Raw genomic sequence first — 10,541 nt, forward strand, 5'->3', positions numbered from 1 at the left:
CATCTCTGCTCAGATCTCACTTTATCTGAGAGATTTTCTCTAACCATCTGATGTGAAATGTCATCATGCTTCATGTTTACCCCCTTATGTTTTTGTCACTGTATTTTTGTTCACAGACTCATTCCTAGTGCCTAGTATGGCAAAGGTACTCAAGAAACATGTTGTCAAATTAATAGCTTGGGATCCTGTGCCAGACACTTTTTTTTGGTCTGTACTATTTCAATTCTGTTTTACTTTTAAATACTGGTTTTAATTTTGTAATTGTAACATGGAAGATGTCAGACATTTTTTAATACAAATAAAATTTAAAGGAAAAAAGATCTTATAAGGATTACAAAGATTATTGATTTTCTTTTCATGGAGGAAAAAAACAGCAGTTCTTTTCACATAATTATTATATCTACAAGGGTAATGTTTGTTTAATTAACATTGTAGGAAAAAGTTCAAGTTTGTATTTATTTTGGAGCTAGTGATTGACAGAATAATACTTTTCTGTGTGCTTATTTTACTTGTTTTATTTTGCTTTGGTTTGTCTCAGAGTGCAAATGTTTCTCTCTCTCTCTCTCTCTCTCTCTCTCTCTCCCCTCTCTCTCTCTGGCATAGTATGTGGAGTCCTGACTTCTTTGAGAGCAGGGCCAGATCTTAGTTCTGCTTGTGTTCAAGTTCTTGTCTCAAGGAGAAGATTTCACAGCATTCATTAATTTGACAATCTTCTGAATCAGTATGATTCATTTGGTATTTTCTTTTACTTGCCTCTTTAGTTACATGAGCACAGTTAAGAACTGCTGATAATACATGAAGAACTTCCTAGGGTGTGGTTAATAAAATAGTCCTAAAGTATACTAAGAGTCAAAAATGACTCTTTTTCTGGAGATTTTGTATGTCCTCTGGGGTAATAATTTGTGTGCCAGAAATATCTAATTGTCTCTATCAGCTTGCCTATAGATATTAAGAACGAATAATTATTCAGTTTACTTCTCCAGGTTTAGCCTGACCTACCCTATAGTTGCAGGAATATTCTTTTTTATTCTGAGAGCTCCTAGTTTGTCTGTGTGTCTGTCCTGCCTGAAGGAAACATTACTTGGCTTCCTGTAAAGTTGAGGGTCCTTTAGTGATAGACCAGATAACAAGCCAGTTACCACGGAGGACATTTTATGCATCACTTTTCCCATATAAATTATCTATATTACCCAAAATTTCGTAAATAAACCCATGTTTATTCTACACATAGAAAACATATATAAAAAATAAAGATCAAGAGAATGAGAAGACAAGTCACAGACTGGGAGAAAATGTTTACAAAAGGCGTATCTGTTAAAGATTGTTATCTGAAATATGCAAAGAACTCTTGAAACTCAACAATAAGAAAATGAACAAACTTGAGTAAAAAATGGGCAAAATCGGGCTTCCCTGGTGGCGCAGTGGTTGAGAGTCCGCCTGCCGATGCAGGGGACATGGGTTCGTGCCCTGGTCCGGGAAGACCCCACGTGCCTAGGAGCGGCTGGGCCCGTGAGCCATGGCTGCTGATCCTGCGCGTCCGGAGCCTGTGCCCCGCAACGGGAGAGGCCACAACAGTGAGAGGCCCGCGTACCGCAAAAAAAAAAAGAAAAAAAAAGGGCAAAATCTCTGAAGTGATATCTCACTAAAGAAGATATACAGATGGCAAACAAGCACTTGTAAAGATGCTCTGCATTATATGTCATTAAGGAATTACAAATTAAAACAACAATGCAATACCACTACATACCTATTAGATTGGCCAAAATCTAGCACATTAACAATACACAAATGTGGAGCGACAGGAACATGCATTTATTGCTGGTGGGAAAGCCAAATGGTACAGCCACATTAGAAGATAGGTTGGCAATTTCTTACAAAATTAAACATAATCTTACATCACACTATCCAGCTATCACCCTCCTTAGTATTTATTCAAATGAGTTGAAAAGTTGTGTCCACACAAAAACCTGCACACAAATGTTTATAGCAGCTTTATTCATAAGTGCCAAAATGTGGAAGCAATTAAGATGTCTTTCGGTAAATGAATGGATAAATCAACTGTGGTACATCCATACAACAGAATATTATTCAGCACTAAAAAGAAATGAGCTATCATGCTGTGAAAAGACATGAAGGAAATTTAAATGCATATTACTAAGTGAAAAAGCTACATACTATATGATTTAGCTATATGACATTCTGAAAAAAAGCACAAGTATGGAGACAGTAAAAAAATCAGTGGTTGCCAGGGGCTGGGGGCCCGGGAAGGATGAATAGACAGAGCACAGAGGATTTTTAGGGCAGTGTAACTATTCTATATGATACTATAATGGTAGATACATGTCATTTTGTATTTGTCAAAATGCTTAGAATGTAAACACCATAAGTGTATCTAATATAACCTGTGGATTTGGGTTATAATGATGTGTAGGCTCATTGATTATAACAAATATACCACTCCAGTGTGAAATGTTGATGGCAGGGGAGGGAGTATGTGGGAGAGGGGAGCAGGGGACACAATAGAAACTCTGTACTTTCCATTCAATTTTGCTGTGAACTTAAAATTGCTCTAAAAAATAAGTCCTGTTAAAAAAATTAAGCATAGAAAGATAAAGAAAAGGTGTAGGAATGTTGTTTCCCCACTCTGGGCACAGCATTTGTGAGAGACTAGCTACCATCCATTGAAAAGTAAAGCAAAAGGAATTTGGCAAACAAAAGACATAAGGAAAAACAGGTTCTGGTAAGATCTCTAATTAAGTGGTAAATATGTTCACTTGAAGGAGTATATTTTCACTGAGGTGGTCTGCTAATTGAGCAAAAGACTTAATTTTGAATGTTTTCTTAAATAGCAAGACAATACCCCAAGGTATCTTTAGCTTCTCTTCCACTCTCGAGCCAGGTACATGGCGTCCTCCAAATGGAGGCTAAAGACTGAGCTGCTTGATTTTTTCAGAGACTGAGTAACAGGCTTTCTGCAAGGATGGATTGATTTCTGGGTCACTTTCCCCACAGGCTTAGAGTAATCCCTTGCACACAGTAGAGATGCAATTAATACTTTTTTTTAAGTGTAATATAAATTTATTCTGTGACATTTTCCTCATTGAAAAATTTTTAAATAGATTAAAATAATCAGTGTTTCATAAAAAATAAATACATCAGAGGAATTTAGTTAACTCCTGTAACATAGATGGCTTGACCCTGACTATCCACTTTTGTTTTCATGTCAAACATTTTTAATAAAGTAATATAAAAATGATAGATTGCTGCATTCTACACGTCCTGTGTCTCAAACATTTCAAATCAACTTCCAGTCTTTTTTCTCAACTCTGTATGTTAATGGCATTTGCTCCTGTTTTTAAATGGGAAGAGTATCCATTTTTTTTAACAGTGATATTTAGGTCTTCTTTTTCTGATTCTTCAAGAAAATGCTTCATGCCAAGTTTGAATAGTAATTGAGGGTCTGGTCCAGAAAGCAGTAGGCAATTACAGAGAGCCAGTGGTAAGAATCTATCAAAGTACTCAACTCAATTTCCATGAGAAGTGTGTGTGCCTAACCATTCTGGAAACTTGGGATGACCATGGAGGCTACCTGCAAATTTCATCTGCTGCTGAAACACTGGACTGGCTCTGACATCCACACAAGACTTTGCAGCAAACTATAGTCCAATTTTGTCAACTGCAGCCTCTAATATTCTACTGTTTGGTCAATCAAACATATACTCTTGCAATGCGGACTTTCTCAAAAGTGCCCAACTATCTCAAGGACAAATGGCCCAAATCACTGTGTGAAAAATCAGACCTAAGAAATCCAATAAATCAATCAAGCTAGTCTTTTATTGCAGCCTGCCCAAGTACTGCACGTTCTATTTCATAGCCCAGAAGGAAGAAAAGTTGATGAATATCAGTTCCACTATGTAAAAGCTCAGTGAAGATAAACATTTGTCCATTTGGAATCACAAAGGAAGTGCTGGCTCAGCACATATACTAAAATTGGAATCACAAAGGCATTTATCTGGGGAATCAACCACATGAATAATCTCAGAGATCCCTAGGATATCTTTACTGTGCTCAGTTAGATGATAAACCACGTCTTGTCCTTAACAGTGGTATTGGTTGTTTTTCTTTTTCTTATTTTATTGCAGTATAGTTGATTTACAATGTTACGTTAATTTCTGCTATACAGCAAAGTGATTCAGTTATATATACATATTATTTTTCATATTCTTGTCTTTTATGGTTTATCACGGGATACTGAATATAGTTCCCTGTGCTATACAGTAGGACCTTGTTTATAAATCCTATATATACTAGTTTGCATCTGCTAATCCCAAATGCCAAGGGGGAAGGGTGTGAGGGAGGGAAGGATTGGGATTTGGGGCATCTTTCTGAGTTAGCATATCATTTTAAAATTCTTCCATTCATGTTTCATGTTCCAGTACTGATAAAGTTCTGAAATGTTCTTTTCCTGATTATAGTAGCTTTCTCTTTCCTATGACTGGACTTACTCCAGCTGAGTAAAATAAAACAACTGCAAGTAGCAATCCAAGTAATAACTTCCAATTTTTGTCTTCTTTATACTTTCTTTAGATAGTTCCTTCTGATTAGGAGGAAGTATTTGCCACCATTTCCTTATTTCCCTGAATACTTACAATGATTACAAGTAGTTTCTGCACTGGTTTAAGAATTATCAATAAGAGAGGAATCGGTCAAGTTGAAACTGCGAAATGTGGAAACTCCTGATGTCTCTTATGGGAGAACAATTTGGAGGACACAATATTGAAGGAGCAGGGATGAACACAACTTCTTTTATCAGTAGGTGCCTTGAAAAAGAGTCATTCTATGCAGTAATTTTTGTGTAGTCATCCAAATTTCCTTACTTCTGGTACTCTAGAGGCATCCTGTTCTTTTGTTATTCAAAATCCTATGGAAATAAAAGTTTCCAAGCAGAAAAGTCAACTTACCACACTGATTTATTCCCAGGCCCTGATACTGACTTACTATATGGTTCATTTGCACTAAATGACAGTCTGGTGAGGTTACAGCTAGTGTGTTACATCTTCTCCAGTTGGCCAGTGAATTAAATCAGAAGAAAACACAATTTCTACTAGCGGACTACAATCCACAGATGAAGCTTATCTTTCTTTTGCTTGATTTATCCTAACAGTGGCAAAAGTGATGAGTCCCTCCAATTAGTGACTGTGTTTGTTTATTTGCTTTTCTGGATGAGTTAGTAAGCTTTGCAATTGTCTATATCTTTTTCTCCCTTACTGTAAACTCAATGAAAGAAAGGGTTTTGGCTTGATTCCCATTAGAACACCAACACCAGACACAATACCTGCAAATAATAGATGCTCAGTCAATATGTTGAAGGAAAGAATGTATGAACAAGTAAAGCTGAGTTTTCTTTTTTTTTGCAAATCTGATTCTTGAACGCTCATTAGAGCACTATGGTATAGTCAATTAGCCTTGAACTAGAAATCAAATACTCAGATTCAAGGCACTATTCCATCCATTTTTATTATCTATCCTTTCATAAATCGTGAAAGCTCTGAGACTCAATTTCCCTACTTGAAAAATGAGTAGAAATCAATCTCACCAGCTAATTCTACTAAGATCTGGAGACTTTATCTACATAAGGCCAATGAAAGCACTGTGAGTTTTAAGCTGCTGTATAAATGCATGATCCAACATGGCGTGTCACACTGACATCAATCAGGGAAATAATTTACAAAGTGAGTGGGAAGTGTCAAGAGGTAGAGAATGCTTAATTTGCCAGAATTTTCAGGGCAGTATGGTATATAGTTGGAAAAAACGTTTGATAAGCTACAGGAGCTGTAAGTGCAATCCCTTACCACTCCCGTTCATGTTCCACTTTCAAATAATACCCAATAAAACTTTCTTGTAAGAAGAAGTTCTCCACTGGACTTCTCTGGTGGCACAGTGGTTAAGAATCCACCTGCCAATGCAGGGGACACGGGTTCGAGCCCTGGTCCAGGATCATGTCGCAGAGCAACTAAGCCCATGTGCCACAACTACTGAGCCTGTGCTCTAGAGCCCACGAACCACAACTACTGAGCCCACATGCCACAACTACTGAAGCCCATGCACCAAGAGCCCGTGCTCTGCAAGAAGAGAAGCCACCGCAATGAGTAGCCCACGTACTGCAACAAAGAACAGCCCCTGCTCGTCATAACTAAAGAAAGCCCACATGCGGCAATGAAGACCCAACACAGCCAAAAATAAATAATCAATAAATTAATTAATTAAAAAAAAAAAGAAGAAGAAGGTCTCCACTTAATTGCAGATCTTTCGAAAATAGGGTGCAATATAAGTATGGAGCCAGAGGTGTGTTGCTTGAGGCACAGAGGGTGAATTTTTTTCTACAACTTTCCCTAGAAATTAATCAAAGAGACAAAATTTTATTTCTTTAAAGTAAAACTTTGAGATGATGCCTGCCTACCAAAGATACCAAATCAAAAGGCTGCCTGGGATGTACACATATTGTAATGGTCCAACCTCATATATAATCATGTCAGAATCATCTTGGACTATATCAGACCTAAAGAAAATCTCATCTTTGTTCTATAAAGTCAGAATATATTAATGTAGGTGAGACCAAGCTCAATCTTCTTAGCCAAAAAGTTAATCTCACATAGTAATGTGGGGACAAGCCCGGAGCCAAAACCCAGTATTCTACCTCATGCAGTACGAAATGTTTTACAAGTGATTATATTTTAAGTATTGATTAAAAAGCATTGGACAGATCAGTTCTTTGTACCATGTTTTTCCATTCCTTTTTTCCAAATAGATGGACTACATTTAAGCTAGGCCGATGAAAACTGGTAACAGCTTGCTAATGGAAGTCAGAATCTTAGCTCATTTTATTCAAGTGTCCCTTCATTTATTCCTTAATTCATCAAACATGTATTAGATGCCTAAATGGTCCAAGCATCTGGAGTTGCATAGGGAATTACAGTAAATACAAACAAACATTGTGTGTATGTGTGATCTGAAATGTTTACCAGTTACGGTCTGAGATAAGAAACATACCAATAAGTAAAACATTTGGCTCTTGGGCTAATTTCCAAGACAATTTCGAAAAAATGTCTATTTTCTGTGTTCCCTCTTCACAACTGTGTTGAATCTGGAATATAAAGCCACTAGAGATTTGACCGCAGTATTTCATTTCTCTTATACAAATTCAATAGAATACTGACATTCAAATTATGCCTACTCTCATCTTGATACATTTCCAAGATTACCTGAAAATTTTAAAACAGTTTGAAACATGCATTAATTCATTCATTCAGCAAACATTTACAATGCCCATCATGTGTCCTGCACAGTGAATAAGTACTGGGGGGTTAAAACACAAATGAGCCTGCTCCAGAAGAACTCATTATTTGTAAAAAATATGGCTAACCTAATTTAGAATTTACTATGTGACTACAAAGATAAAATTGGGAGGATGCTTTGAAATGCCTTTCTATGGCTATGAAAAATTTGTCCAAGATCTTTGGCCCTCCTTACAATTTTCCTCCCTAGCAGCTTATTTTCTAATAAGTTTTCTACCTTTCCCCTTCTCCTTCTCCTTTCTCTTCCCCTTCCCTCTCCCCTTCTTCTTCCTCCTCTTCTTCTCCTCTCCTTCTTCTTTTTCTGCTTCTTTTTCTTCTTCTCCTCCTCCTTGTCCTTCTCTTCTTCCTTCTTTTCTTTTTTTAGTGGATGACCCTCTATGTCTATGACTATATATGAACTGGACCTTCATCTGACTGAGTAGTTTTAGATCTATGTTTCCAGAATTCTTTAGAGCTTTCTGTGGAGACTCCTTGGGGATGATTAATCCAGTGGCATTCCAGGCTCACTTTCTTCACCTGATCTCTGGCAGCTTCACAAAGAACTGCTATTTAAATTGGGGCTTTGAGAAAATTTCATTTGAAAACAGAGTTCTTAGACATCTTTAAATTTTAAAGTCACTCTCTTTCTTGTCTAATTTTTATCTTTGGAGGATAAACTGAGGCAAACAGAGGAGAAGTGATAGTATCAATACTATATAGCTACCTAGAGAGAACTATATTTGAACATGGGTCTTTCATTCTCAGATGCTCATCCCTTTAGGTTATTCTAGGCAACAGTTCTCTGCCACATTGCCCACTGTAGAGGTAGAAATCTCTGTCTGGAATTGTAATGACAAGAGTGTCACCATGTGCTGTGTGTTTCCCCTCAAGTGTAGACTTAACTACCTCTTAACTTCCTTTTAGCTTTAATCAGGAACACTCTGTCCATAATTTTCAAAATGTAATTCAATTTAGAAGACATGAGCTATGAATTTACTAAATTGACTATGCTAGTTTGTAAACACTAGGTTAAAATATATATATAATCCTTGCAAAGGAGTTTCTTACCAACTTCTTTAGGGATTGGGGATGCAGACATGCATACATCTTCAGTGAAACTATATCTATATTAGTGCCTTGTTGTTATGAGTTGAATTGTGTCCCTCAAAAGACATGCTGAAGTTCTAACCCCCAGTACCTCATAAAGTGGCCTTATTTGGAAATAAGGTGATTGCAGATGTGACTTATAAATTAAAGTGAGGTCATACTGGAATAGGGTGGGGCCCTAATCCAACATGATTGGTGTCCTTATAAGAAGATGGCCATGTGAAGACACAGAGACACAGGGAGAACACCCTGTGAAGATGGAGGCAGAGATTGGAGTGATGCACCTATAGTCCGAAGAATACAAAAGACTGCCAGCCATCATTAGAAGCTAGGAGGACGTCATGGACTAGATTCTCCCTCAGAGTCCTCAGAAGAAACCAAACCTGATCTTGACTCTCAAATTTCAGACTTCTAGCCTCCAGAACTGTTAAACAATAAACTATTGTTTTAAGCCACCCAGTTTGTGGTATTTTGTTACGGCAGCCACAGGAAACTTATACACATGTATAAAGTTCACAGATGAAGAAGCCATTATCAACCTTGCCATGTGTCTGGCACTCTGCTGGGAGAAGCTGACATTTGAGTTGGGCACTCAGGAGGAAGTCGGAGTCAGCCAGAGAGAAAAGGGAGTATGTGTGTTTACAGCACAGAAGAAAGCAGGAGCAAAGGACAGGATTTGGAAAGGTCTTTTGGTGTTTGAGTAATGCTGAGTAGCTCTGTATAGCTCCAGTGTGGAACATAAATTGCTTGGTGCTTGGGCAAAGACTGATGCAATGCCCTTTTGCAACAAGAGAGTTTACTTAAATCAAGAAAAACTTCAAGTTTTGGAATCACTGTGTGTTTGTGTGTGTGTGTGTGTGTGTGTGAGTTTAAATATGTACTTATCCCCAGATGGTTTTTCTTTCTTTCTTTTAATTTCTTTTTAATTATGGCAGCTATTCTCCAAACATGTTTTTGTTTATCTCAAACTAAGTATACAGTTTCAACATATGGAGCATATTTTGTTTTACTTCAGTTTATCTTAAGAAATCAGCTTTCCTAACTCTTGTTGGCAGTGAACCCAAATGATTTCTTACTTTTTCTTTCCCTCTCTACTTTCTCCTTTTTTCTTTTCTCTCAGTTACAATTTATCTCGATCTCCCTCACTCTCACTTTCTCTCCTTTCCTCTCTCCCTCCTTGCCTCCCTTCTTTGCTTTTTTCCTTCCTTCCTCCCTACTACCTTTCCTCCTTCCTTTCTCCCTTCCTTCTCTTCCTTTTCCTTCTGGGAGGTCACAAAAGATTTCCCATGTTGATGAACCAGCTCATTTAGTGGCAGAAACCAATAGTTCCTTGGCTTGTGGACATTTAATCAGCCTAGAAAATACACAAACTGGAAATAATGTTAGTAAACGAGTCAGGGATATTATTTGCTCTTTCATTTATAATATTATGAACCTGGCATTCTAGTCTGTTCATAATCTGAGCCCAAACTATATTATCACCCTTAGTTTTGCATGATGTGTTTTCAAACCTCAGTGTATTTGGATCTCCTGTTCTTCCTTTTCTTAGGAAGCTTATTTTCATCCTCTCAGCCTACAGCACTCCACTTACCCTTCAAGATCCAGCTCAAATATTCCTCCCTTTAAACACATTTTATGATGCTCACTGGCAGAATTAATTTTTTTCTCCCCTGGATTCTCCTAGAGCTTTAGTACATTCCTCTATCTTTGCTTTATTATGATTGGTATTTATTTTCATACATGTCTCCTCCATTAAACTGAGGTCAAAAATGGTTTCTCATTGTCGCAAAATCTGCTGTGTCCAATAGGCACAAAGCACTTCATAAATTCTCACTGAAGACATGCTTGAGTGGAAAGAGATTGCTATCCTCATACAAGAAGCAAAAAGCTTGTCTTTAATATCCATGCAACTCTTCCTTAAAATCATTTGCAAACTTCCTAATGTGAAGGGCACTAGAAATGTCAGAAACTGAGCATTTGAAGAGAAAGCCACTTAGAAAGCTGAGTATAATATTGATAAGGAAAAATAAAATAAAATAAAATATTGATAGTGGAACTTATCTTTCTTGGTGTGTATATTCATGTAGCAGAAACTGGGCA

General features: G+C 37.3%; 1 pseudogene; it reads right to left on the reverse strand.

Moving 5' to 3' along the window:
- Nucleotides 1-3,295: 3,295 nt before the first annotated feature.
- LOC101278458 (metalloendopeptidase OMA1, mitochondrial-like) lies at nucleotides 3,296-6,210 on the reverse strand (annotated as a pseudogene).
- Between the last annotated feature and the right edge of the window lie 4,331 nt (nucleotides 6,211-10,541).

The sequence above is a fragment of the Orcinus orca genome, chromosome 17 (assembly GCF_937001465.1).
Source record: "Orcinus orca chromosome 17, mOrcOrc1.1, whole genome shotgun sequence".
Classification (NCBI taxonomy): domain Eukaryota; kingdom Metazoa; phylum Chordata; class Mammalia; order Artiodactyla; family Delphinidae; genus Orcinus; species Orcinus orca.